The sequence below is a fragment of the Hippocampus guttulatus genome, chromosome 2 (assembly GCF_054856545.1).
Source record: "Hippocampus guttulatus isolate MCC_2025c chromosome 2, RoL_Hgut_1.0, whole genome shotgun sequence".
Lineage (NCBI taxonomy): Eukaryota > Metazoa > Chordata > Actinopteri > Syngnathiformes > Syngnathidae > Hippocampus > Hippocampus guttulatus.
Genome location: NC_141262.1, coordinates 24,294,230 through 24,320,755, shown reverse-complemented (window position 1 = coordinate 24,320,755; position 26,526 = coordinate 24,294,230). Strand labels below are relative to the sequence as shown.

At 42.5% G+C, this 26,526-nt stretch overlaps 1 protein-coding gene across 23 annotated transcripts in view; it reads right to left on the bottom strand.

The window, feature by feature from the left end:
- Positions 1-26,526, bottom strand: part of ptprda (protein tyrosine phosphatase receptor type Da) — a 278,207-nt gene that overhangs the window by 184,048 nt on the left and 67,633 nt on the right. For all 23 annotated transcript variants that reach the window (XM_086104780.1, XM_086104781.1, XM_086104779.1 and 20 more), the window contains exon 4: positions 20,712-20,735. The gene's annotated coding sequence lies outside the window, so the exon portion shown is untranslated. The remainder of the gene's footprint in view (positions 1-20,711; positions 20,736-26,526) is intronic.

Here is a 26,526-nt window from a genome sequence, read left to right as displayed (position 1 = left end):
TTCGTTGTTGGCTTTCTTCTTCAACTTTGTATGGTAAATAAGTGACTGATTCTTTATCCCCACCTAGTGACAAAAAACTGTATTGTAACCGAGCTTCTCATGTGCTGAATTTGTCCTCTGGTTAAGAATGGACGAGGAAATTGTTTTTAAATTCTGTCGACCCCAAGTCGCCTGCCCCGTGTGATGTAATTATCATTATACCCGCCAAACGGTGACGTCGCAACTCATTTACATTGATGATTCTGTTGTGGGCTCTGAGTGTGCTTAAAGGCACATAGAGTGCGATTCCCGAGCTATGCAACTAGTCGGTGCTACCGTTCCGCCAAAGCCCAACATTCCCTTTGTCGTAGGCTGACCCATTTTTCCTCCCTCACCTGTGCCTCCTTCCTCAACCTCGCTGCCTTGCATTGCTAATTAGAAACGGGCATGAGAGCGTTAAGTGGGGGTGCTCCCATACGTCTGGGTCATCTTCCCAGGTTGTTTGCTGAGTGGGCAGCGGGAGGGAGGAACGAGGGGCATTCGAGGAGCATGGGAGAAAATGTGGAGCACTTCAAAAAGGGCCGCAAACAACAGGGAGGGGGGATGCTGGAATTGGTCAGGTTGGGGCGGCGTTGACGAGCGGCTGTCCGGAGTCTCGGGACCGGCGTGACGAGCATTTCCACACGCGCTCGCCATCCATCTTGCCTGTTTCATTTTCACTTCTCAGGGCAGAGGAGCGCCGGAGCCGTCTCAGAGGAGTCCGGTTAATAATGTGAGACAGAGTGGATTTAATTAAACAAAGGCGAGAAAGGTAATCTCGGAAAGGAGCGTTATATTGCAAATCCAGTTTTCACGGGATTGTGTACGGCCGTTTTGTGGGATTAAAAAAAAAAAACACATCATACAGAATGTGTATGTCGTCGGTCTCAGGCAGAATACGGCCATCTTGCATGAGTTACAAAACACTGGATCGCTCGGGTTAATATTTCACATCTTATGCTGCTTTACTATACCAACATCGTGTTCCGTTGCAATTTTATTTTATCGCACTTCTAAAAATGGGAGGCCATCGGTGGCCACAAAACAACAACAAAGTTACTCTTGAAGAACTCAACTTTGAAGGCAACCATGTATCAATTATTTCGTGATCTATAGCAGTGAACCAGCCTGGACACACAAACAACAAGGATATTTAAATAATGTAAGTAAAGTAAAGAAGTGGATGTGATGCCAGGAATTGAGCTGCTTATCCCACTTTTGTCAAGATTTTTTATTTTTTCCAAGCGAAAGAGGAAGAAAACCTGACAGCGAGGCCAAATAAATTTCCCCGCTGCCTTTATGGTTCTGTTACACACGACAGTGCACATTGAGCTGTCACCGGCAAATAAGAACAAATATCCTGCCGTCACAGTGGGATCGGAAAGGTGGAACAACATGACAAATGTCTCCAGGTGAAGGATCAAACCTTTGGATGAGAAACAACATTGCTGGATTGAACAGAATGTTTGTGGCTGGGGTATGTGGTGCATCGCACTGAATGTCAGACATTCCGTTATTTCATCCTACAACACTTAGATAGCATTCAGTTTATTAGCATTCATGCTAACGCCTCATATTCCGTTCCTAGTCATGTGTAAATGGACAGTAAACGCGACACTTCACATCGAATTTAAGTTAATGTTATCATTTTTTTCCCCTTTTATAAATACTTCTTTAGCCTTTGCCTTGTGATTTGGCATTTCTTCACCAATGAGAGAAACATGCAGAGTTTGGGATTTTATTTTATTTTTTGTGCCAGATCTACTTTCTAGATTATTCATCTTTTTAATTTTTAATTATATTTTTCTTGTCCTGCCAGTGGTGATAATTTCCAGAGGGCACATGTCGGGGGGGGGGGGGGGGGGGGGGGGAATAAAAACTGCATTGCTTCGAATTTTAATTTGTTTCACTTCATGCAGGTGATGTCATTTTTTTTCGGCATCTCGCCTTTCTTTTCAAATTCCCGGCGTCCTTTCCACGCTTTCTAAACTCCTTCAAATGGAATCAGCACATTCTGACAAAATACATAAATAATCACGATCAGGTCAAACGTGCAGTTCAGTTGTTGCTATGGCAACTCCCAAAGAGCTAAATGTAGGTAAAAATAATACCACTGATAAAATAATACTACAGTACTGATCAATCAACCATGATATCAATACAGAACAAATGAAGAGTATCAAGATTTGACAGAGACAGTGGCCACATTTTATAGCAACAAATACGTAATAATTGGACCCAAAATGAGAGCTTCAGCATCGATGTAATGGCATTCCATGTGAGAAGCAACTCAATGAATTCTGGAACACCTTTGGGGACCAGCCAGGTGCACTCAGCTGAGAATTTTGAATTATTGACAGAAAATGTCAAATTGATTTCAGAATCAGATTTAATGGCCAAGTATGCAAGAAAGACACAAGGAATTTACTTCCCAGTTCCAAACCGTTCGGAGGAACATAAACAACCAACATGGGGCGGGGGACAAAACAAGAAGCCTGGCGGGTCGCTGTTCCAAAAACGTCTACACAGGCATGTGTGTAAATATGCAACAACCTATCAACCCAGACTACCATTTTATATTCATTTGACAAGATTACTCTTACAAATAATTGCTTAAGACTTTAAAAGCCATTCACAGTGTAGTCGTATCATTGAAAAAAAAACTTCCGAGACACCAATTTCCTTTCAGTCAAGACTTTGCTGGCATCTTGTGGCATTTTAAGGCTTTACGGAAAGAACGCAAAAAAATCAAAATGGGTAAATTTTCCATCAAAAAGCCGAGGATAAGTTACAGGAAAAAAAAAACATTGTGGAAATAGCAAATTGAGATAGGCAGGGTTTGACCAGACTGACTCGAACTGAAGACCTTGTTTTCATTCACAGATGGTCCGCTGGGTTTGAAGCAAAGCCGACATTACACTCACGCTGTTTGCAAAGGCTGGCCGTGTTGAACAAGGCACATTCGGCGGGGCAGGAGGTGGCGTGGTTCAAAGTGGCTCGTCCGCAAAAGGAGGCGGACTGACGTTTGGGAAAGCACGCATGCTTTGGCTTACATCCCGTCAGCCAGATGAGAGGGACTGCGAACGCCGGCGACGGCGCATTAAAAATGAAGCCAACGCCGGCAGGCTCCAAGCTTAGCATAAAAAGTGGAAGTGTGTGTGTGTGTGTGGGGGGAGCGGGGGGTAAACAGCTCATCTGGCTTGGCCCAGAGGGTCTTCCAATTTTTTTTTTTCAGCGCAAGAACTATTTGCTGTGGGTGGGTTTCATCTTGTTATGGTGCGGCTCAAGTTGGCATTTTCAGTGACACCTAACCAATAGGCCATTTCAGCCAATACAAAATCCGAAAAAAAATTCAGCCCTCAAAGCCCTCAGGCGCATTAAATTTCTCATCTCTCATAAATAGATATACACACACACACACACACACACACACACACAAAAGACAAAAAATCTGCCATTTTGGTTTCAAGTGGCCATTTAAGAGTCAATTTGTCAAATTTGACCCACGAATACACGGCAGAAATAGAAAACCATTTGACTTAACATCATTTTGTTTGAAGGCTAGTTTGTAGTATTACCATGTGGATAGGGAAAAACAAAAAGAAATTATTCTATTCACATTTCGCAATAGTGGCCCATAGACAGGCGATCTGAAAGATGTTTCAAAGCTTTGGTCTCCAGACGGCATGTTTAAGCACACATCACTGGTTGAGATATTCCATTTTGGTGAGATAACATGCTGTGAATGTGACAATCGTAAACCGCAATATTGACACGAGTTTCCACTGGTCCCGCACCTGATTGTCCATTTGGAAGTGAAATGATGGGACAGCGACGGGCATCTGCCTCTCAGCATGCACCAAAGTTGCCTCCGTCATTGAAACGCGGAAGGGACAGTGACAAGCACTTAGCCAGTCCCTCGGCAACCAGTCCTATTTCCTTCCTCTTATCTAAAGTGACAAGAGGGATGTTGCATGCCGCACCCACCACAACCCACCCCCCCCCCTCGCACACACCCACCCTACGCCCAAGGCTCATCCCGCATTATCTCCAAGTGTACCAGCACCAGGAGCTATCTAAGTCTCCCGATTTCTTCCTCTCGGCCTATCTAAAAATATGCTGAAGAGGCTGACGGGCGAGTGGAAATACAAAGCACGCCTTTCAAACGGGCATGCGATGAACTGAGATGGCGAACGTAAAGTGACAGAACGTGAACGACGGAAAGCTGAGGCACTAATGAGGTATCGATCGCTCGCACTGATGTTCGCCCGTTTGCTCGTCCGAGCCCTCCTTGCATAAACCGCCATCTGCACACCGAGCCCTGCTGCGCCCTATTGAGATTTCCAGCACATTGACTCAGAAATGTTGAAGGAGCCTCTCCCATTTTTTTTTCAACTATAGAGGCCCAAACGTAGCTTATATGACTACATGAATATGTATCCAAACACAATGTGCTGGAGTGAAGACTGCGGTACATGGATGCCATGATAGCAGCTTGGATTCCATTTCCTTTTTTTGACACAGCTAACCCTTGTTGTGGTTAAGGGACCAAGCCCTGCCGTGTGGCGACAATCTGCAAGTGACTAACCCCCCCTGGCCCCCTCGCAAAGAGTTTTGTAATTGCCTATAGATGCCACAAGACTGCTCGTACATCTCAATTGATTATTTACACCCTGTAATGGTCTGTAAGGAAATGGACAAAAAAAATCCAAAATTGGTCAACACCATGCTTCTAGCATGTACGCAATCATGAACCCATGTTACATAAACAACAGAATTCAGTAGTTAATTCAAACACAAACTACCTTGACATGTGACTCAAAGGTACGTACGTGCACCCAGTATCCTACCCTCTATGATTTAAAATTTTTAAATATTGTTTAAAGAGATTCAAACATTTTTAAAAAATGGACACGCAATGTCACAGGAAGGTTAATTAAGTTACATTTGAGGAAAACACCTCTTTTCTGTGCTCAATTAAAAATTGCACCAGTTACGTACAAACCACAGGGAGTCTTACATTGCTCATTTTATCTTACGCTGGCGTAACTTCTCGGGCCTTGAGCCCCCCCCCCCCCACCCCCCCATAATAAACCTGGGAAGACACTCTTGGTGCAAAATCAATAGTTTGAGCTGCTTTAAAGCCCTCAACTCGGGGTCTTACGATGCCCCAGAATACATTAGAGCCGCTAACTACTCTGGGGCGTGAGGAAGAAGAAGGTAGCGCATGCATTCATCCGGCATTTTATGCATCACCCTTATCAGCCGCACGCAGAACATTAATCACATGCTACAGTTTTATTAAGGGCCATCAATAAAGTCTGGGGCTATGAAGTCAAAATGGGGAGGCAACCGTCATTCTGAGGACTTCATTTGGTTCCGGTATTGTCAGGACAACACAGCAACATGCTTTGGATTGGTTTCAGTCAGAGCTAACGGCAAAAGAAATCTTTCTGAGTATATTAAGAGCGTTCAGTTGTATCAAAAAAATAAAATAAAATAAAAAATATACAAATTAAACTGTGGGTTTTGATAGTGCCCAAACAACTGAAATTATGTTGGCTGAAAATTTTTTTTTAAAAGACATTTGGGCAGCCAGGTGGTCCAGTGGTTAGCGCATCGACCTCACAGTGCAGAGGGTTAGATTCCAGCTCCAGCCTTTCTGTGTGGAGTTTGCATGCTCTCTTCGTGCCTGTGTGGGTTTTCTCCGGGTTCTACAGTTCCACATTCCAAAAACATGCATGGCAAGTTTATGGAACATAAAGCGGATCAGAAAATGGATGGATGGATGGATGAAAAAAATTCTCAGCTTCGACTTAAGCAAAAGGAAATTTGGCAGACATGTCTATTGTGAGGACACCCCAAAAAAAGTAACATCAAGTAGAATGCACAGGAAATGACTCATTGGTGTTTGATGCTGCCATTTTTTGGACACACCCTCCTTTTCAAACTTGTTTTGGATACGTTTTCTGATCGCCACAAAATTTCAACCATGTATATCAAACAGTTGGGCGAATCTGGATTGTCAATATTTTTAATACTATTTTGTAAAGCAGGGAAGTTGAATGTAAAACACAGAAGTTGAATAATAATGCAGCACAACGATATTTAACTCATTCACTCCCAAAGACGTTTTTAAACGTCTTTTCAGACTTGGTCTAGAATTGGCTGGTACTGAATGAGTTAAATGGTCGGGTCCTTAAAAGCAGCCCATTGGCCGAAATTCACAAGAACAATGATGTTCCTATTGCTTTCCAAGATGCAGCTTTGATTTTTTTTTATTTTATTTTTTTTTTATAACTATATTGATCAACTGCTGTCAACACCTTCATAATGCCATTCCTTCCGCTAACGTGGCATGCTTCTACTCCCCGTTGGCCGTCACACAGTCCTCTACTGTATACATGCGCTTGGCTTGTTAACGGCTTTCCAGCTGCCTTTGAAGCCCAAAGTTGCGGCAAGAGCACATGCAAGAAAACGGCTCGCCCCACTGGCCCCACCATCAACTAATTGGCAGCATTGTGTGCGCAGCATGGGCTGAGGGAAGGAAGAGGAAACAGTCGTCTTCAAAAGAATGCAAGACAAGCTGACGGTCCCCATGTGTCTCCTTTCACATTTACGCTTTAATTTAGCGACAATTTCTTAAACAACCTGCTGAAATATGCACTTTCGCCGACAACATGACACTTACTGTGCCGGCGCGGCGGAAATTCTGCAATAACTCCGCGATGACATCTTGAAAGTCAGCTTGCGTAAATTGCATGCCTTTGGTGTGGCATCTGTGTGCAAATTAAAAGGCACGCTTGAAGCGCAAAGGCCACTCGATTGCCGAAAGAGATTCATTTTCCCAGTCGTACAATGTGCGAGCCGTCGCGTATGACATGGCAGCCGAAAGCCATTTAAAGCGATCAAGATGACACATGATGTCAAAGGACACCTCGTGCAGTTAAAACGGCCCCTTTGTCGCATGACAGCTTGAGAAACGGCGGCTCTGCCGCAAGTCGTGCTGAACCCTTTCCCCTGGAATGGATTTGAAGGACATGTTCGCGTATAACGGTGCACTAAAGAGTCTCTTCAAGGCAATACCGTTACTACGTTATTACTGCAATTTACCGTAAAGTAATATACCACCTTATACATTACGCTCACCAAAAATCACCCGTAAAAATATATTTATTTTTTGCTCTGTACGAATATAAAATATGGTCCTTTGATCTGCTGGCATCATCCCATATCAGAGTGAATATTATGAATTAATAAAGCTTCAAAACATACCAAAAAATGAAAACTTCTTAGATCCATCCATCCATCCATTTTCACTAGGGTCACGGGGGGTGCTGGAGCCTATCCCAGCCGTCTTCGGGCAGTAGGCGGGGGACACCCTGAATCAGTTGCCAGCCATTCGCAGGGCACACAGAGACGAACAACCATCCACACCCACACTCACACCTAGGGACAATTTAGAGCGTCCAATCAACCTGCCATGCAAGGTTTTGGAATGTGGGAGGAAACCGGAGCACCCGGAGAAAACCCACGCAGGCCCGGGGAGAACATGCAAACTCCACACAGGGAGGCGGAGCTGGAATCGAACCCGGTACCTCTGCACTGTGAAGCCGACGTGCTAACCACTGGACTACCGGGCCGCCACTTCTTAGATCATCTACATGATATATTACATTCATATGTAACATCCATCCATCCATTTTCTGATCCGCTTTATCCTCACAAGGGTTGTGGGGGGGGGCTGGAGTCTATCCCAGCCATCTTCGGACACGTAGGCGGGGGACACCCTGAACCGGTGGCCAGCCATTCGCAGGGCACACAGAGACGAACAACCATCCACGTTCACACTAACACCGAGGGACAATTTAGAGTGTTCAATCAGCCTGCCATGCATGTTTTTGGAATATGGGAGGAAACCGGAGTCCCCGGAGAAAACCCACACAGGCCCAGGGAGCCGGGATCGAACCCATGACCTCTGCACTATGAGGTCGACGCGCTAACCACTGGGCAACCGGGCCGCCACATATTATCATTTTGGAATGCAAGTACTGGTATGCATTTTTTTACAACCTCTTAGTACTGCTAAGCTTCTAAAGTGAAAAAAATGAGTACCCTATTTTCCGCACTATAAGGCGCTTCGGAAGATGAGGCGCACCTTCAATGAATGGACGATTTTAAAACTGTTCATATATAAAGGGTGCACCGCATTGTAAGGCATATAGAATAGAAGCTACAATAGTGGCTGCAGTTGCGTTATGCATCCACTAGACGGAGCAATGCTAAAGGAAATACAATACAATACAGCTTTATTTATGTTGAGCTTTCGCAACTGCTGCAGCTGTAACAAAGCGCTTTACACAACATTTAAAATACTGCGTCCAAGAAATCTGAATATTGATCCATATAGAAAGTGCATCGGATTCTAAGGCGGCTTTTGAGAAAACTGAATGCTTTTAGGTGCGCCTTGTAGAGCGGAAAATTCGTCGTTCTCGACCCTTGTGCAAAACGAAGTGACTTTTTAACTTTTTTGCAAAAAAATGTGTAATATTCACAGTAAATTATGGTTTTCGTTACTTCTTTTTACGGTGAGTCATCCAACTTTGTTGCCATGTCTCACCCTCACGCACTGATGAATACTCTGTTCCAATTTTTTGGCAGAAAATGGAGAAAATCTCTCGAATAATTTTGCTTTTGAAAGACTGATAGAAATGGCTAAAATGACACCCAAATGGTTCATTCAGAAAAAATCTCAGCCTTTCTGTGTCTTCAAGGCTTTTTTTGTGTGGTTCTAGAGACTGATTGATAAAGAAAACTCACAAATTGGGCATCATGCATCTTTATTTTACTTATTTTTCTGTCGCTGAAATCTTTGTTTCCTTCAGTGATTTTAACATGCTGAGCACATCCTCCGGCGGATTCAGATCATCAGAGAAAAGTGCTGACTAATCCTCATCCTTAAATGCGTTCACGTTCAATAAAAGCTATTCATCAGCTTAAACCCGCCTGGAAGTTCAAACTAAATACGAACCACCTGGGGGGAAAGGCTCAGTTGACAGGAGGACAGCGTTTGCTTAGCGGCTCAGGCTGTGTGTGTGTGGGGGGGGGGCTTTCAATTATTGGTAAATCATCCAAATGATGACTGATCGCGCAACACGGCGCGAGTGTAAGTGTGGATCAACCATGATGCATCAAGAGTAAGGGCAGGGAGTCTGAGTCGACAGGTCAGTGTTTTGACATGCCTGGACCAGTCAAAAAAGACCACGATGCATCCACAACCAGGGCTCCAATGAGTCAGGGTACTCGATATGTGAATTCATAACCACAACATTCATTTTGGCCCAGGTTGAGATGTGAAGTCATTCTACAGAGAAAAAAAACAGTGCTCCAAAAAATATCTGTGATGCCAGGAATTCAAGACTGCAACACCAATTTTAGCCCGTGTCGAGATGTGAAGTCCTCCTACAAATACACTAAACTTCATTGCAACCAGCATACCACCGTGAACTGTCCGCAAAAAAAAAATCTGTGACCGTGGACATGCAATGCAAGCAATGATATTCTTTGTAGCTCCACTACAACGGATAATCAAACGGTTATTTCAGACTTTTCGGACTTCCATCCCAGTCGAGGAGGCGGTGGTCGTGTTCCGACACCACGATGTGGAATCTTAGCGCAACCTTTCATAGTCTTGCATAATCTGGCGTAGATGCATCCCTAACTAGCGGGGTACCGAGGCCGCCAACTTTGTGCTACCCAGGCCAGATATGTGCCCATTTATTTCCAACACACGCTGTGTTTTGCCTGTAGGCTGCAGCTGCAGATGGTTGCATGCGGCGGCAGCGCGGCCTTCCCGGAGGGTCTCCGGAGGAACCGCAAGTAGAAGCTCCGACTCGGAACATCACGCGTCGAAGCTGTCTACTTTTTTGACTGCCGTGGTTTGCAACGGGTGCTCTCCAAACGCCATGAAGTAAACTCTCAAAACTCCCATCACTTGGATTTCTATTCCTGCCTCTGCGTGCGCGTGCGAGTGTGCTCGTCTACGTGTGTGTCGCAGACAAACGGCACAACATAAGCATCAATTATCCCGGTAAACAAGTTTGGCCATGTAGAACATTCAATTACGTATTAAACATTAATAGCCGGGGCGTAATTCACCCATCCATTAGATCGTGTTAAACACGGACACTCAATCTTCTTAATAGAGCGTGAGTGACTTGGGAGCCCCCCCACACCCCAAGCATGAATTTAATCAGGGAATAATAATGGTGTGATCGGGTGGCAGTTTGTTCCACAGAGGCCTTTGAATCACGCTACTAATGGCCAGCAAATGTAATTGAGGAAAGAAAAGCAACCGGTAAAAATCAAAGTCTGTCCATGAATCGCACAAAGCAACACTCCCATCGATAAAAGTGTTGAGCAGTGAGCCATACATCTACAGGAACGGAGGTCGACTTTTTCTCCAGACCAGTGATTCTTAAAGTGTGAGTCACGTACGTGGCACCTTAAATACACAGGCTAACGTTAATGCTATGCCCAAGAATTACTGCCAAAGTACAGCTCACTTGTATAAAAAATAAAATAAAATCCTGCAAGATATTTGTAATGAATTTAATGGAGAGCTGTTTGACTTCCCTTTCATTTATCTGTGATTTGAACCGAATCATTATTCAATTTTTTAATTCGGCATGCGTGAATGGCGAAAGGCGCATACGCAGGTTTGCACCATATTCTGACATGTAATGGAAGAGCATTTCATTGTTTTGCCTGTCACTATAAGTCAATGGCATAGAAAGACGAACAAAAAAAAGTGGTGCCTTGAGATACGACATCAAAGTTTTCCATGGCCACACCCATCTGAAAGCATCTTGTACCACCAAAATGTCAGGAAATGGCCTTAATGCATTCCAGCACCCACACGCCTCTCAAAAAAAAACCTCTAAAAATTCTGTGTGTTTTAATGAGGGGGAAAAAATAGCACTCTATAAAATTGTACCTTATACATGAATACACTAATGACAATTAAATAGGATTAAACCATGTTTGTCATATTTCATCAATTCAATGCTGCTCCTCCTGCTTTGAGATTCATAACACCTCAAGACTTTCTCAGATCATCAGAGCGGCAAAGGATAAACAATACAGGAATGTCAGCACTGTGATATTGTCAGTGTACATGTGGTTGCTGCGCCATTTGTTTTCAATACATTGCTTCAATGGTGAAAGCAGTTCAACACAGATGCTAATCAGCATTAGCATTAAGCTAGTGGATAGAAAGGCAAAGCTATGGTTGTTTTAAAGACACAAGATGTAATTCTCTTTGTTTTAGGTTTATTTTTAAAATAAACTTGAGCTGGGAGTGGCAATAAACAGCTTGAAGCCTCATTTTGGGGAATTGTTCACTCTTTGCCAAAAGTATCGTGAAGTGAGTTGAGTTGAATTCACCATTCAACTCAACTCCATAAAGCGCTTATATCGCAAGTAAAAATCTAAAAATCATTTGAATGACTCGTAAATTGGGTTACTTCTACCTCAAATCACGTTGTATTTGTTGTCATTAAACAATCATTTAGAGTGAAATTACAATAAGTGAAATACTGGTTTAGAATCACTGTCACAGACCAACAGAGACCAAATGTGAACATAATGATGATGATAGCTGGAAGTAAAAAAATTAAATCCTGATTCTAATTTTCCACCACAGAACCTGATTGACATTTTTTTCCACCTTGTAGAACACAATTCCGATTCATACAGGCAGGCCCAGTTGAATTGCCAGCAGACCATGGCATTATTATCACGGCCGGCGTGCTTTCCACTTCTTACAAAGCCCCATGCGAGGTGTCGGGGTTGAGCTTGCCCAAGCCTGGGTGGTGCACAGTTTCGTTAGCTGAGCTTTGCCACCAGAAATAACAACGAATGGGGGGCAAAAAAGCCACGGAAATAATTGCCTATTTCTGTTTATTCCAAGCCTTATTGTTTGAGGCGCGTATTACTAATGGGAACATAATTAAGCCTTTTTAACTGGATTATGAGAAATTTGTTTTTGCACCAAGCCATTTTTAATCCAGCTTTCAAATGATTGTTAAACAATTTGAGGTAACAGAAACAGGCGGTGGGGACACATCTGACAATGAGGTTTACTGCTCATGACTATTCAAAGCGCACGTCATTCATGACATCCTCTCTTACATAAGAGTGAGATTGGGTTATGTTTTTGTATGACCTTATCAATACTGCTCACTGTACCACTCGTGCAGGGCTGGCCAACGTAAATAGGCCATAATTTTTCATCAGTGCTAATGGGGACCCACATAGGACCACATATTTCTGAAAAAGATTTATGACAAAAATGCTGTTTTAAATATGAAGTAAAATAAATTCAAAATAGTGCTCATTTCATTTTGTGATACATTTTTCATTGCAAGTATAAAAGGTCACTGTCCTAACCCAACAACAAAGTGTTTGAAGCAAAAAAATAACATACTGATTTTTTTTTCCCAGGACAAAAGGCTCTTTTGCATAAACATTACCATTCAAGGACAAAAACTGCCTCACAATAAACCAACAAAAGATGCAATAAATAATTTGGTAAATGTTTTCCCAAAAATCAACTCACTCAAAATAATAAGAATAATATTGAAGGTCTTCATTTGTCCTGCATGTCATTTCAAATTTGCAAAAAAAAAAAATTCAGCCTACTCACCCAATGTCAGTGAAAAGAAGACATGTAGACATGTCTGCTATCTAGTGGTGACTGGTGCTATTAAAACTTGAAATGAGACAACCCGCGCATATTTTGTCATCCGTGGATTCACATCTTAAGTTTTTTTTTCTTTTTTAATATTTATCCATGTTTTGGTGTTTCATAGTCAAGCTCAAGGCCCATGGGCCAAATCCAACCCACCGCATCACTTAACGCAGCCCACAAAAAAGCATATCAAATATGTTCACTTTACAACTTGAGATATTCACAATACCAAAGCGAGCCTAAAATGGCTCATTCGTGTGACCTTGATTATTTTCAAAATTCAGACCCACAAGCCACTTGCACTCGGCCGCATGAAATTTGGTCACCAGGTTGACCCACAAAAACATCTCAAGAACACACTCCCTCTCTGACACAGGAATTCTGCCGTTTCGGTTGGAGGCAGCCATATTGGCGGGGCCATTTCCGGGAGCGTATTGACACCAAATCTGACTCATCTGCATCCCGGACTGGCAGAAATGTATGGATGCAATCATAAGTCATGCACCTTCGAACTTCTGCATGTCCCCTCGATCATCAAACCCTCAGTTTTAATTTTGATATTATAGCGTTATGCTCCCGTCACAGAGGACATAACATTTTGGTTCAATGCCAGAATAGTATTTGTTGGCAAAAGGCGCTCTTGAGGAAAGCTGCTTGCGAGCAAAATCTCCATATGTCGGCATCCCATAATGAGCGCGGTGCACGGGCTTCAGGTCACACCACTAAATCAAAAGAGTTGGTGATTAACGAAGTTGGGCGGCTGACAGGAACCTAAGCCCAAACCAATAACTCTGGACGCTGAATTTAATGTTGCTCCGAGAGGTGCTGTGAATCATCCACTTTACATTTTTCAATCGCGGCATTAATGTTCTTGGAAGAGCATGCTACTCACACCTTTGAACTGTTGTGAGTTTCACAGTGCGAGACGATAGCAAGCTTTGACACAAAAGGTGTCAAATCCACCGCAGACCAGAACTTTTCCTCACCAACTTCTTTCACACCTTTATCCACATATTTAAATTTAGAGCAGTGACTGATGTTGAAAGCGCGATGAACACCAATTAACAACCTTTCAGCTTGAGGAAAGTGTGAGTCTCTTGCCTCTTGGCACATCGCATCCCTACAAGTTGCTTCAGAGAAAGCAAAGTCTTTTTTTTTTTTAAGCCTCCTGGAAAATTGTGATTTTTACCACCCTCTCCGCAAGTGCAAACCTCCTGTTTACCCCCGCTGTCTTCCTTGCCAGGTTTACAAAAATAAGCTCAGGGCGAATTGTGCTCTGCTCAACACTCTTATCCCAAGCGGTCCCTTGGACTTGTCAAAATCCTAACAAAGCGCCAAAGAAACCATTAAAAAAAGCTCCTTACCCACCAGAAAACATTCAGAATGGCAACATTCACAGTTTGGATGCTGTCTGACTTTCACCGATTTTCTGAATCTTTATTGAGCCGAGGAACACACACAAAAAAAAAAGTCTTGAGTTGTTGTTTTTTTTCAAGAGATAAAGCCATCATTGGGCTGACTTTTTGCCTTGAATTGTGAAGGTAAACTTAACATCGCTGATATGTTCTTATTTGAGGACCACAACATAACACCTGCGCAATCTGAGTGAATGTGTGCTTGTGTAATTCTCCACCAAGAGTGAGAAACAATCTCAATCTGCCAGTCAGCGCGAACAGAGCCACACTGGATCTATTTTTAGCACTCGCCACAAAACAATGAACACCAGTCCATTTACCATCACCGCAAATCACCATTAGCATCCTCGCTAACTTGCATCTTGCAACGGAGTGAGCGGTGCCAGCAAGGCAGATGGGCCGACCGCCCAGCAAACTCTGACTTGCAACCTCCCGAGAATCCAGGCTGTGGATTCGGTCCAGTCTTCATCATCATCTTCGTCCCCCTCCTCAAATGTTTCACACGTGGGCCAATTTGGGCCAGATGTTCTTCTCAAAAGAGATTGTGTTACTTAAAAGATGATTGAACACTCATGCATTCTAGCTACCTTTTCTAAAAGTCAATAGGGCACATTCAAAATCTACAGAAAATACAAAAAAATGTACCTTTGGTTCTACAAATAAACATAAAACAAAGACAATGAGTCATTGTGTATGTAAAACAGCCACAGCTTTGACTTTTGGCCCGCTAGCTTAATGCTAATGCTAGTCAGCATCTGTGTTGTGGTGCTCAAACCTTTGAAGCAACAGACTGAACACAAATGGTGCCACAACATATAGACAGACATTATACCAGTACTCCCAGTAATATATTCTTTGTCCTTTGTGTAGAACGACTATCATTAGTGTCATACTGATGAAGTGCAGTTGAGACGTTATGAGTCACATTTGTATTTGAGGCAGACAGACCTCACTGCAATCTGATTAGCTGTTGTAAAGAGGTAAGGACTGCCAAGAACGCATGTATGATTCATAATGTCCGCATTACGCTACCCCCCCCCCCCCCAGGGTGGCCAAGGCACACCAGAAAGGAGCATCATTCAATTGAGGTGATGTAACAAAAACTTATTTTTCATTCTATTTGATGAAGTCATTAATATTTGTTTTTTATAAATACAATATTATGGAGCACTATTTTTCTCCATGAAATTAAAGAGGAAAAAATACATAAAACATTTTTTGAAGGCTGGGATGGATTAATAGCAATTCCGTTCATTTGAATGGGAAGAGATCATTTGAGATTGGCTTGTCACAAGGGTTGTACTCTCAAATATCCGGCTTTGGCCACTTATTATAGCGTAACATTTACACAATGTCCCAGTATAATAAGTGTCAAGTAGTAAACACGTGCAGAAATGTTATCAGTGAGAGCTGACAGGCTGTTCAAAACACTTTTTTTAATGGCTGCTTGGCCTATTATGTCACTTTCACAGCACCAAAGCCTGACAGCAAAACAGCAAAATTTGATTGTTTTTTTTTTGAAGCCAGACTAATTAGCGTGGCTTATTAGAGATACGTCAATGGGAAACGAGGGGGAAGAGGAGCGCCTTAAGGGTTCGAGTGGGAGGCGAGCGGCGGTGCGTGCACCTAAAAGGGACGACGCAGTTTAAAAGCAAAAGGAACTGTCAATTAAAAACAAAAATGCGGCGATAACAATGACATCGCGTTCACCCTTTGCTGTACAACAGGGATTCTCAAAGTGGACTCCCTCTAGTGGTAGATGAAGAATCTTTGCGGTGCTGGAAATGTTTTGCATGTTAAAGTGGCCTAAACTATTTTTACATCATTTGTTTTAATCAACTTTAAGTACATTACATTTGCAAGTGTTTCTAATAACAAAATAGTGACAGCTTATTTATTTTTATTTGTTTTTAACTTCAGTTTTGATGTTTCATTGATATGCAATCATTTGACAGTTTTATACACAAAATGCCACATTATAAGATATGTCAGGTTAAGTGATATTTTAAGGGTGCAGATTTTCCAAGTCACCACAAAGATGATGCTTGAGTGAAATTGTCCTCTGGTTTTGCCTGGGCAATTTTAGTTGAAGCGGATTGCTTTCGGAGCCTGGACAACAAAAAACATTTGCATAATTACAGCAACGGTCAATCAGGATTTATCATGGAAGAATTTCTGAATGGTTTGAATGGTTCCTTTGCAAAGGTTAATTAACCCTTTCAGGGGCAGCGGTTACTACAGTGGACAGTTTATCATGTTTCCAGGTTACAGGTTGTCATTATTGGTGCATGAAAGGGTTCATAAAACCAGTACATGTTGTTAGGCTTTTATTTTTCCATTTGAGACCATCTATTGTGAGGATCTACAAAGTCAAAATCAAATGGCAGTCATTTCAATCGACTGTGCAATCAAATATTTAATACACAATATATTACTGTACGTTATCGCTTCCAGTTCATTCCGCAACTGACAACTGCAGCAAGATCTGCACCAAGCAAGAAACCGGTAATGGATGGCTAATAATAGAGAGAGTGGGCCACCGTGTTGCAAGCAGAATGCCTCTTCATGGATGCCCAGCGCGCCTCAAAGTGCGCCGTTGTCCTGTGAAGTGAGCATCTGACGCTTGGCTACACAACGATCAGGCATGGAGAGGACACCTCAATGTGCCTCCGCCATATGCCACGCTCCCTCGAGGGGGTGCGGAAGAGGATGGGGAGGGGAGGTCCAAGTACTTACACTCTTTTTTTCCTGAGTGGACAGCAAATGGAATGTCAGCCACTATATGTAAAAAAATAAATAAATACAAAGTGACACTGCAGTCAGTGGCTTGAAGGTGGCATCCCCAGTTATGAGCCATCGTCACATAAAATGCTCAACATTTTAAATACCTCCCTGGCAAAAGTTAATAGGCCTAAAGCCAAGACAGTGAAATCTTGGTTTTTGTGATGAATCTGTTGCCAATACCGAATTGTAGTAAAACCAAAGCAACAATTCCCATGGGAGATAAAGTAAATTGAGCTAATCCGTTTCAGACACTCAAAAATAAGAACAAAAAAAAAAAAAAGCACACCGTCAAAAATAACTGTTGCTTTATATACAGTGTGAAATATATATATTTTTTAAAAACAATGACTAATAAAGTGGCCAAAGGAACATTTTTACCTTTCGTGAAGACTCTTGATGGCGTATACCTCGAAAAGGGGAGATAGATGAGCCATTCCTTCTTGAATTCTATATCATGTTTCTTGCCCTCTTTAACAAATGGCCATCACTCCGAATTTGCCGCGGTATTGTGTTGAAAGAGTTCAACATAGGGCACGACTTACGCCACATTGCGAGCTTTTATGAACAACTCAGAGCAATAACAAGCCTGCTCGGCAACACTCAGCAAAGTTGTCTCATCAAAAATGTGGCCTTCAAAATAAAAGCGCACCAGTATAAAAAGAGTTTCGCTACGCTATATTTGGCCCTATGCGGACTGATTTAGCTGATTTATGCTTGCTTATTGAGTGTGGCTGTTGAATAACACCTTGTGGCCAAATTGCGTTGAAACTGCGTTAATGTACTGTGTGCTTTTATTTTGAAGGCCTGACTTTTGACCAGGTGGATCATTGCATTTAAATTGTTAAAGTGTCAAAGCTATATATTTGAAGTCACCGCTAATATGACAAGCCATACGGTCACATTGGACCAACACGGACACATCCTCTCGACTCAAGAGCACAGCTAAAAGATAACAAGCATTACCAAGGCCAATAAACAGAGGCCCAGGATTCTTATGGGTATTTTTCTGCATTTTCCCAGGGCCCAGATGGAGGCTTGGAAGGCTCACAGATGAATTGAAAAAAAAAATAAAAGCTGAATAAATCATCTTCCATGTTTCCACTCCTGAGCATTACAAAGCGCGGCATCTACTTTTAGACTTCAAGCGCTATAATGCTCTTTGCTTAGCGGCGTAAGCCAGCGAACGCTCCCTCGTGCTCGCTCGGTTCCCGTCTGTCTTCCGAGTTGCCAGAAAAAGTGCAATGAGATCACCGACATTCTGTTTCCATGCACAAAAAGACTTGTGATAAATACTTTTAATGGCCACCAACAGAACTGGAGTGAAATAGCGTTGCTTATGTAAATCCTGATTTCTCAATGTGGAACACTAGTAGAGTGCCAAATGAGGAGGTGGTACACTCCACTGGCATCAAGGACCAATTGATTAGGGGAAAAAGTGTCCCAACATTTTGGGTGAGAGCATTACCACCACCTGGTGTTTTGGAGTAGAAGCCCCAAAAATGCAAATTCTGCAAATCTGATTTTTCAGTTTGGAACACTGTTAAAATGACCAAACCCGGAATGTGAGTTTTCTTGCATTTGCGTTGTAGCAGAGCTGTGGAAAAAAAAAAAGCCCACCACCTTGTAATGCACATTACCATCTCCTACAGGACTGCAGTGGAACTGCATTACACGTAGAAATCAGGGACTATTATTATATAGACGAATGAGGAGGTGTTAAATCAGGGCCTTGCCAAATCTGTGCAGAAAAAAAAGGGGCACCGCCTTCTAATGGTCACTACTTACAGGTCTGGAATGAAATTTCTTTCCCTGTGAAAATCCATACATACATATACAATATATACTGTATATATATTTTTTAATTAATTAATTTGGAACCCTTTTCAAAAGACCAAAAAGGAGGTGTTAGTCATGCCAGATTAGAATGAGAAAGCTCAAAACCTTGTAATGAGCATTAGCGCCACCTACAGAACCAGAATGGATTCATCGTGGGGGGTTTTTTTTTTTTTTTTTCCCAGTCAAGATGGACATGTTTGGCCTTGGCAGAGGTCGGCATTATTAGTGACCGTCTGAATACACGAAGGATTGTTGACCTTGCAAGAACAGATCAGATCAGCTGATTGCCGTATGCTTCAAGTCTCTTAGTGGGCATAGTGGACGTGAACCTGCAGTGTTACACACACACACACACACACACACACACACACACACACACACGTGCCCAGTGTGATGTTTGACAGATCGCTCGCTCTCCCGCGAGGCTCACAGTAAACGTCCATCTGGTGGCCTCCCATGGGCACTTATTATTCTCAGCCAGCCAGGGGTTTCCTCTTTTCCCGAGCAGTCAAGTCGAGCCCGAATGGCCGCAGCCGTTTTTTCAATTACCCGACCAGCTTGGACCTCCCCGGAAAAATAAAAGTTCTGTTATTTAAGACCCAGACGAAACACGTATTGTCAGGGTATGCCACTTTACTCATTTGTTCACTGTACTTTTTCCACAAAGTACAGAAATGATTGATTGGCCACCCCCGCCCTCTCTTGAACAGATGCTCAGAGCCTTGGGGCGGCCCTGAGAGGTCCTGCTGTCCTGTTCTGGCCCAGACAGGCCCAGGGCCATGCTGTATGTGTGAGTCAATGACAGTCGTTTGCACTCATCCTCCAAAAAATAAAATCTATTATTTTTATTATTATTATCACTTCTTCTCCTGCAGCAATGACGTACCACCCCAAAACCTTTATGTCTGAATCTTTTGTTCTGTCTCTTTTCGACTTGATCTGTCGACCTAACTTATGAAGCATCAATATCACTAAAATAATATGATTAAATCAATTTTAAAATTGTGATTGGTGATTTTTTTGGGGGGGGGAGGAAAAAATCTTTCAGGGCAATTTTAAGGGCAAAAAAATACATTGAATTGCAATGTTAGCAAAGCAGCAAATAATATAAAAATGAGTAAAAATGTGAGAAAATTACAGTATGTTTTTATGTTGTTTTTTAATTGTATTTAGGTTTGTTGTTCCAAATTATTGCATAAAATTTCTGAGTTAATCTGTTATTTCAGCAGGTTTTATTTTAAATTAGTGCAAGTTTTAAGTAAGAGATGGGTGAGGACTGATACCAGGTGTTGGTGCCTGGCCGATACCAGCCATATTTTAAGGTATCATACCCGTCTAGGCTGTCGATAAGGCACAAATAAAATGTGACAGGGATTAAGTCTTCGCCAGCAGCAGTTTGTGCGATACTGCAGTCATGTCACACATCTGCGAATCATCATCTGTGTCAAAAAGAAAGGTATTTGTTCCAATGTTTCACTTTTGTGTTAAGTCAAATTTTATTTATCTGGTATCAAACATCCCTAGGCTATGAGAAAATAATTTGTCATTTGACAATTTATTTTATTTAGACAGTACATTAGGTTACAGTTGCAATTTTAGCTTGTCAAAGTGCCATCGCCAAAAAAAAAAAAAAAATCCCCTTTTTTTCCAATTCCTTTTTTGGGTTTGTTTCGTTTTTAAAATAGGTCAAGTGCCCCCTCCCCCGAACGCTTGTTGTCTCAACAATCTGGGCTACGAGGCACTCATTTGAATACAATTCAAATCGGGATGCAAGTTGGAATGTTGACGGCGCTCCGAGCAGCTCAACCCTGTACATTTGAGGCTTCCTCCATATTTATGCAATGCTTCCCAAAGACGCGTGACACACATGCACTCCTAAGTACGATGACAAATGAAATGCCTCTTACCTAGTGCGGAACTGTCGGTCACATCTGCGAGAGAGAGAGAGAGAGGAAGAAAAAAAAAGATTTGTCAGCAAGTTGCATGTAGAGAAAAGTTCCATGTGAAAAATGATGGCATCCCACTCTTGCGCACATTGCTGGTTAAGAATAGCCCCTTTCAACACGGGTGGTGTATCATTTATTAATAGAGAGGACATGAAACGTCTTCCATGGCGTCCCCTGAGATACAAAGTTTGCACAACTTGCATTAATATTTGTCGAGTTATTTGAGGGGAAAGCTCGTTTATTCCACAGAAAGGGCCCTTTCTTGCTTTTGCCAACACACACACACACACACGCACACGCACACACACGAAATATCCCCACACTTCACTTTGTAGGGCACCGCATCATCACTTGTAATTTTTCTAGAATACATAAATATATTAAACGCGTTCATTGTGTTCATTTCCGCGAGTCTTTCTTGTCTCATATGGGTTCATTGCATAAAATATGACGTGGCCAAACACACGTGGAAGTCCTTAAAAATCGCACTTCCTCACCGCTTGTTGGCCAGGCATCCTCGTGACATCAGAGTGACATCACTTGCATTTACCCCGAGCTGTTCTACAAATATCTTGGAGGAAATGTGCAAGGAAAACAGTGGACGTAACTTCCTGTTTTTCATACGTAGGTAACGTGATCGCACGGCCCGCATTAGCATTTTCGCCACGCACGCTGCGAATTCCCACGAGCCCAAATCCGGGGGAGAGTGTGATTACAATATCTGTTCAGTGCGTGCAAACAAATCTATTTTCAGCAGAGTAAAAGGGATGAGGGGGCGGACGGTACGCGAGGGAGTTCGGTCCTTGCTCATTACCATTCGGTTGAACACACACCCACTGCTAGCACTGTAATGTATCTAAACACAAAGCTCAGCCCACCGCCTTGAAGCTCAGCACAGGGGAAAATTGGACCTGTGGGAGGTCGGTAGAAGGGACTTTTGTCGGACTTCAAGAGGCACAGCAAGCACCTGGGCTTTCGCTAAGTCCACCAGCAGTCCCGTTGTTTGGTAGACTGGGAGAGGGAGTGAGGTCGAAAAAAATATGATAGATGGCAGCGAAATTACAGGCAGAATAGATCACCATGTTTGTCTCTCCTGGCATATCACTTTGCGACATGACATTCTTAAATATTAAAACGAGTGAAATATTTACGATCCAAAATGTCTGTGTGTGGAGGAAGCAGACTATCACGAATTCAATTGAATGGAGAACTGTGACGTGTACATTATGTAGCCAATCAAGAAGAGCCTTGAGTTCGAAACAAGGAAGTGAGTGGCCCTAAATTAAAAACAAACTTCTACTCAACGTCGCTATTTTTGTATGAAAGTGACTTCCCCAGACGGCAATAAATACATTCCAAATGAAGTCTGTTTGATGTGTGGTGGAATAGAATCCGAATATAGCACAGTACTACCAAAACTGTAAAATGCCAGATTTTTTTTTTAATCTTCACCTGTGTGTGTGTGAGGGGGGGGGGGGCTGTTATGGACAAACAAACTTTCAAGATATGATAAAATCTTTTCATGTATACCAGGCCAAAAGTGCCAAGTAGAAAACTTGTAAAGCTTCATCTGCCAAGAAAAAGCCTCTAAAAGAAAAATTCTCCACTCCGCGAGGTTATTGATGGGGTAAATTTGGAAAGGTGGCCAATCAAGTCAAGTGGAGGTAGACTTAAGAAGCGTAAGTGGATTAAAGCAGTGAGACGCAGGGAAAAGGAGACTCTCACGGGAGAATGCAAAGCTCTGGTGGCTTCGAAAAAACGTGGGGAAAAAGATGGAAGAAGTGGAAGTGTATGTTTTTTTGGGGGGGGGGGGGTTTACCCTCCATTGCTCTCCTGTTTTAACCAGATAAGCTCCTTCCTAGGGTCTTAGTTATGCCGTGTGGAACCTGCAGTCCGACATGGAAACTTTTGACAAGGCAAAGAAAGATTGTCTTTTCTACATTGACAAGAGGGAGTTGGGGAGGTTTAAAGTGGTCAGTGCTACAGGGAATTCGAAAAGGAAAAAGCTCAGTGTGTACAGCCAGCAGCTCAGTGTTTACATTTGACTGGCCAGTAAAGAGTACAACTAAAAAGAGGGGTTTTTTTAAACAGCTTTGTGTATTGACTCCCAAGTGGTTGACCATGAGAATATTCCACGAGCGAATGAAAATTGCAATTGATAGAGTGCTGAAAAAGAAAATGAGCTAATTTCACGCGGAGGGAGCAGATACCTTAAAATCAATAGCAAAAAAAAAAAACATGAATATTGGGAGATCAAATGGAAAAAAAATCTGCAGTGACTAGAACTTTCTCAACCCAAATTAGGTCAGAAAAATATAACTAAACTTTGAAGTTGGTTAATTTCAACAGGGTTCTATAACAATGTGAATGGTCGAGTGCTCAAAATACAGCAAAAAAAACAAAACAATCCTCAACTTCCTTTCATATTACTCGACTCAAATTCATTTAAAAAGCGCGTTCTCAACAGCTGCAGTTTTAACAATGTGCTGCACAGAAAACAATCACAATAATGATCAGAATTAGAACTGCAATGATGACGACATTAAATTTACGACTCACCTCGTGCTTAACGATCAATAGCATAGCGAAAAAAAATCCTTCAAAACGCACTCCTGACTTCCTCACGTCAAGTTAGTTTGGAAAAATAACACTGAGCAGATCACAGTTTACACTGGCTGATTGCGAAAACATTCATCGACCTGCCGGAGAAACAACCCCAGATGAAAAAGGTGACTGCTAAACTGACATTATTAATGCCAACTTTTGTTGCCAATTGAGGACATATATATAAATATTAAGGAAGGGGTGAAATGACTGGTAGAACGCCGATTCCACCTTATGCCATGTTGGCGTCAGATGTGATGAAAAATCAATACGGTTCTTGCATTGACGTGGCTTCATCTTGGACGGATTTGGCGATGACACAGACTGACAGGGAACCTCAGAGAACATCGCGCACCAAATCGTACTGTATGTTGCTGGCTCAACAACCACTGCTAACTCCTACTGGTTTATTTATGTCAGACCATCTGGGTTTGCACATTTTTCCTTTTTCCAAGAGGAAAAGAGAGAATTTGCTTATTCACAAACCAAAAGCGACAGTGGTAGAAACAAGAGACGTCGGTCAATTTAATTCACGACAAGAAAGGCCTCAACTTCGGCAGTAACATTTTCACCTGCTCGCCAGCGTGGAATGGGGTCAGTTGTTATTACCGTGCCACATAAAGCGACAAAAATGGCCAGGCAGCTGAAAAAAAAGGAGCGTACCGGGTGAAGGGAGGTGTGAAGCAGACGTTGGCGAGGACAGAATGAGAGGAGTAAGTGATACAGGAAGAGAGCCTGCAAGAGAGCTTGCATCCTTCCATCTGAGCTGCGAGGAATTAGCGAGGCTCTGACAGAGGCTACAGATGGCCCGGGATCACACAGACTGCGGCGGGAAGTTTACACGAGTCAGACAAAGCGGCAGATCGGCGACAACAAACTTGGGGGACGTCAAATTCCATCACACAAAAACTTATTTGAGGATGAATTTAAAATCCAATATAACTTTTTCAGGTAAGCTTATCTCCAAATGCCAAACATATCCCATATGATCCTTGAGTTTTTTTATGGGCTCAGCATTGTTTTGTTGTTCTTGGAAAGGCGGATGTCTACGATGAAATAGTCAAAGATAATTATGAGAGGGCAGTAATTCTCAAATTCCATATTCTGTGTTCAACCAAACCAAATAACTGTCTCAAACGAGTCTGCTAGCTTAATGCTAAAATGTGATAACAAAACTAGCATTGATTGAGCTACCCCAGAGTAGTTACGAACCTTTCAATACCCGATATTTGAACACAAACAGTGCTGAGGCTGGAATGGATTTATAGCGTTTCTATTCATTTCAGTGAATGGAGGTTCAAGCGATTTGAGAATGTCATGGACAAATTTAACTTTTAAGCTAAGCTATCACTACACGTTTTTCTAAAACTGTTTAAAATGTCTGCTTTGAATTTGGAACTGTTGGTATCTACGGCCTGTTAATGCGTTAGATAGCACTGAAAAGTTGGACATTTTAGGGTTCACTGGTGAAAACTTTGTGAGTAGTATTTTGCTCGGATGTTTTAGATCTTTCGATCAAAGTGACTTTGGAGCGCAGTGGTGGGAAATTTAAAAAACAAATCGATCAGACAGCCTTCAAAGGGTGTCGGAGCGCGGAATGTTGAAGAGCCGTTTCTTTTTCAGCAGATGTTCTCGTTTGCCAGTGCATCTGCCTCTCGTTCGCTATCATGCCATTTTGCTCTGTCAACTGTAAATAAAACAGGAGCAAAATACCCCATCCTCAGGCGTCATCGCAATGATTCTCAATGCTTCTGGAATTTGGGGTGGAGCCAGTCCAAGGTACGAAAGCAGATGTCGTCACTGCTGTCAGTTATTGTTGCTTCTGTTGTTGAAGCTAACATTGTCCTCGAAGGTGTTGTCAACCCCTCAAACCGATTGGACAGTCGTTGCCTCGGTTGTTCCAAGACTCTGAGTTGCTACCAGTGCTGTCACTGCAGTTGTTAACGTTGTAGTTGCCTCCGTTGTGGTCGAATCTGTTGTGGCTCTCGCTGTTGTTTCAAAGAGTGTCACTGCTGTTGGCAACACAGCTCATTGTTGTTGTGGGTTCAGTTCAGAATCAGAATCAGAATCGCCTTTATTGTCATTGTATTACATCCAACGAAATGTGGGTGCTACTCCTTAGTGCATTTCTTAAAAAAATAAAATAACGGTTTAATAAATACAAAACTCAACAACAATACACAACAACAGCAGCAGTAGTGGTAGTATGGAACTGAGGCTTATATTGCACACAGGACACATATTGCACATGAAATGGCTCAGATATTGCTCATTATTGCACATAGTGAGGTGAGTGAGTTTAAGTTTAAAATGCAGTAGCTTTGATTATTTTCTATGGTTATTTATCGCAGTAATGGCTCGAGGGGAAAAAAAAACTGTCCCTGAATCTGCTTGTCCGTGTTTTGTGTGATCTGTAACGCCGGCCCGAGGGTAACATGACAAACAGGTGGTTGCTGGGGTTGTTGTGACTAGCAGGTGTTGCCACTTCCAATGCCGAATTCTGTTGTTGTTGTTTCAGAAGGTGCTTGCAACTGCCGGTCACGTCTCTGTCCTACTGCAGACAACGGTGGTATTGGCAGACCACATCGCCTATTTCCATTGGTCCACTTTATAATCCAGCAAAAATACTCGCAGCCTTATGCTACTACAACACACCACAATCCTCTGGTTCTAAACCCAGTTTTAGCCATCTGTTCCGATGCTTTTCCACATGTTCTTTTGAACAAAAGACAGATTTCTGGTAGTCATTCCTTGCAGACCTTGATAGTGATCACAGGCAAGCAATATCAGACACTACTGGATTGCCACCCTGAGTTCAGCTTCGTCAAGTCTCGCTGGCCTTGAGTGAGGTTAAATAAGATGTGGAAATTGGGAGGCCAATGTGAATCTGTGAAAAGTCTGCAGACACATGGGAACGCATGGGGGCCGCAAAAAAAAAAAAAGTGATAAGAGTTCCATGCTTTCGAGTAATAATGACATTTGACACTCTCTGCAATCTCTGTCTGCAAATTAACTTCTTAAATATTAGCTGCAGAAAACCACAGGACTCGATAATAAATTCAAATGGAGTTGTTTAAATACTCAAATAGATAATTGGACATGATGAGTAAACAGCGCGGCTGTGAGACACACGCGGGCTTGATAGTGCTTTTTCATCACCCCCACCCCCACC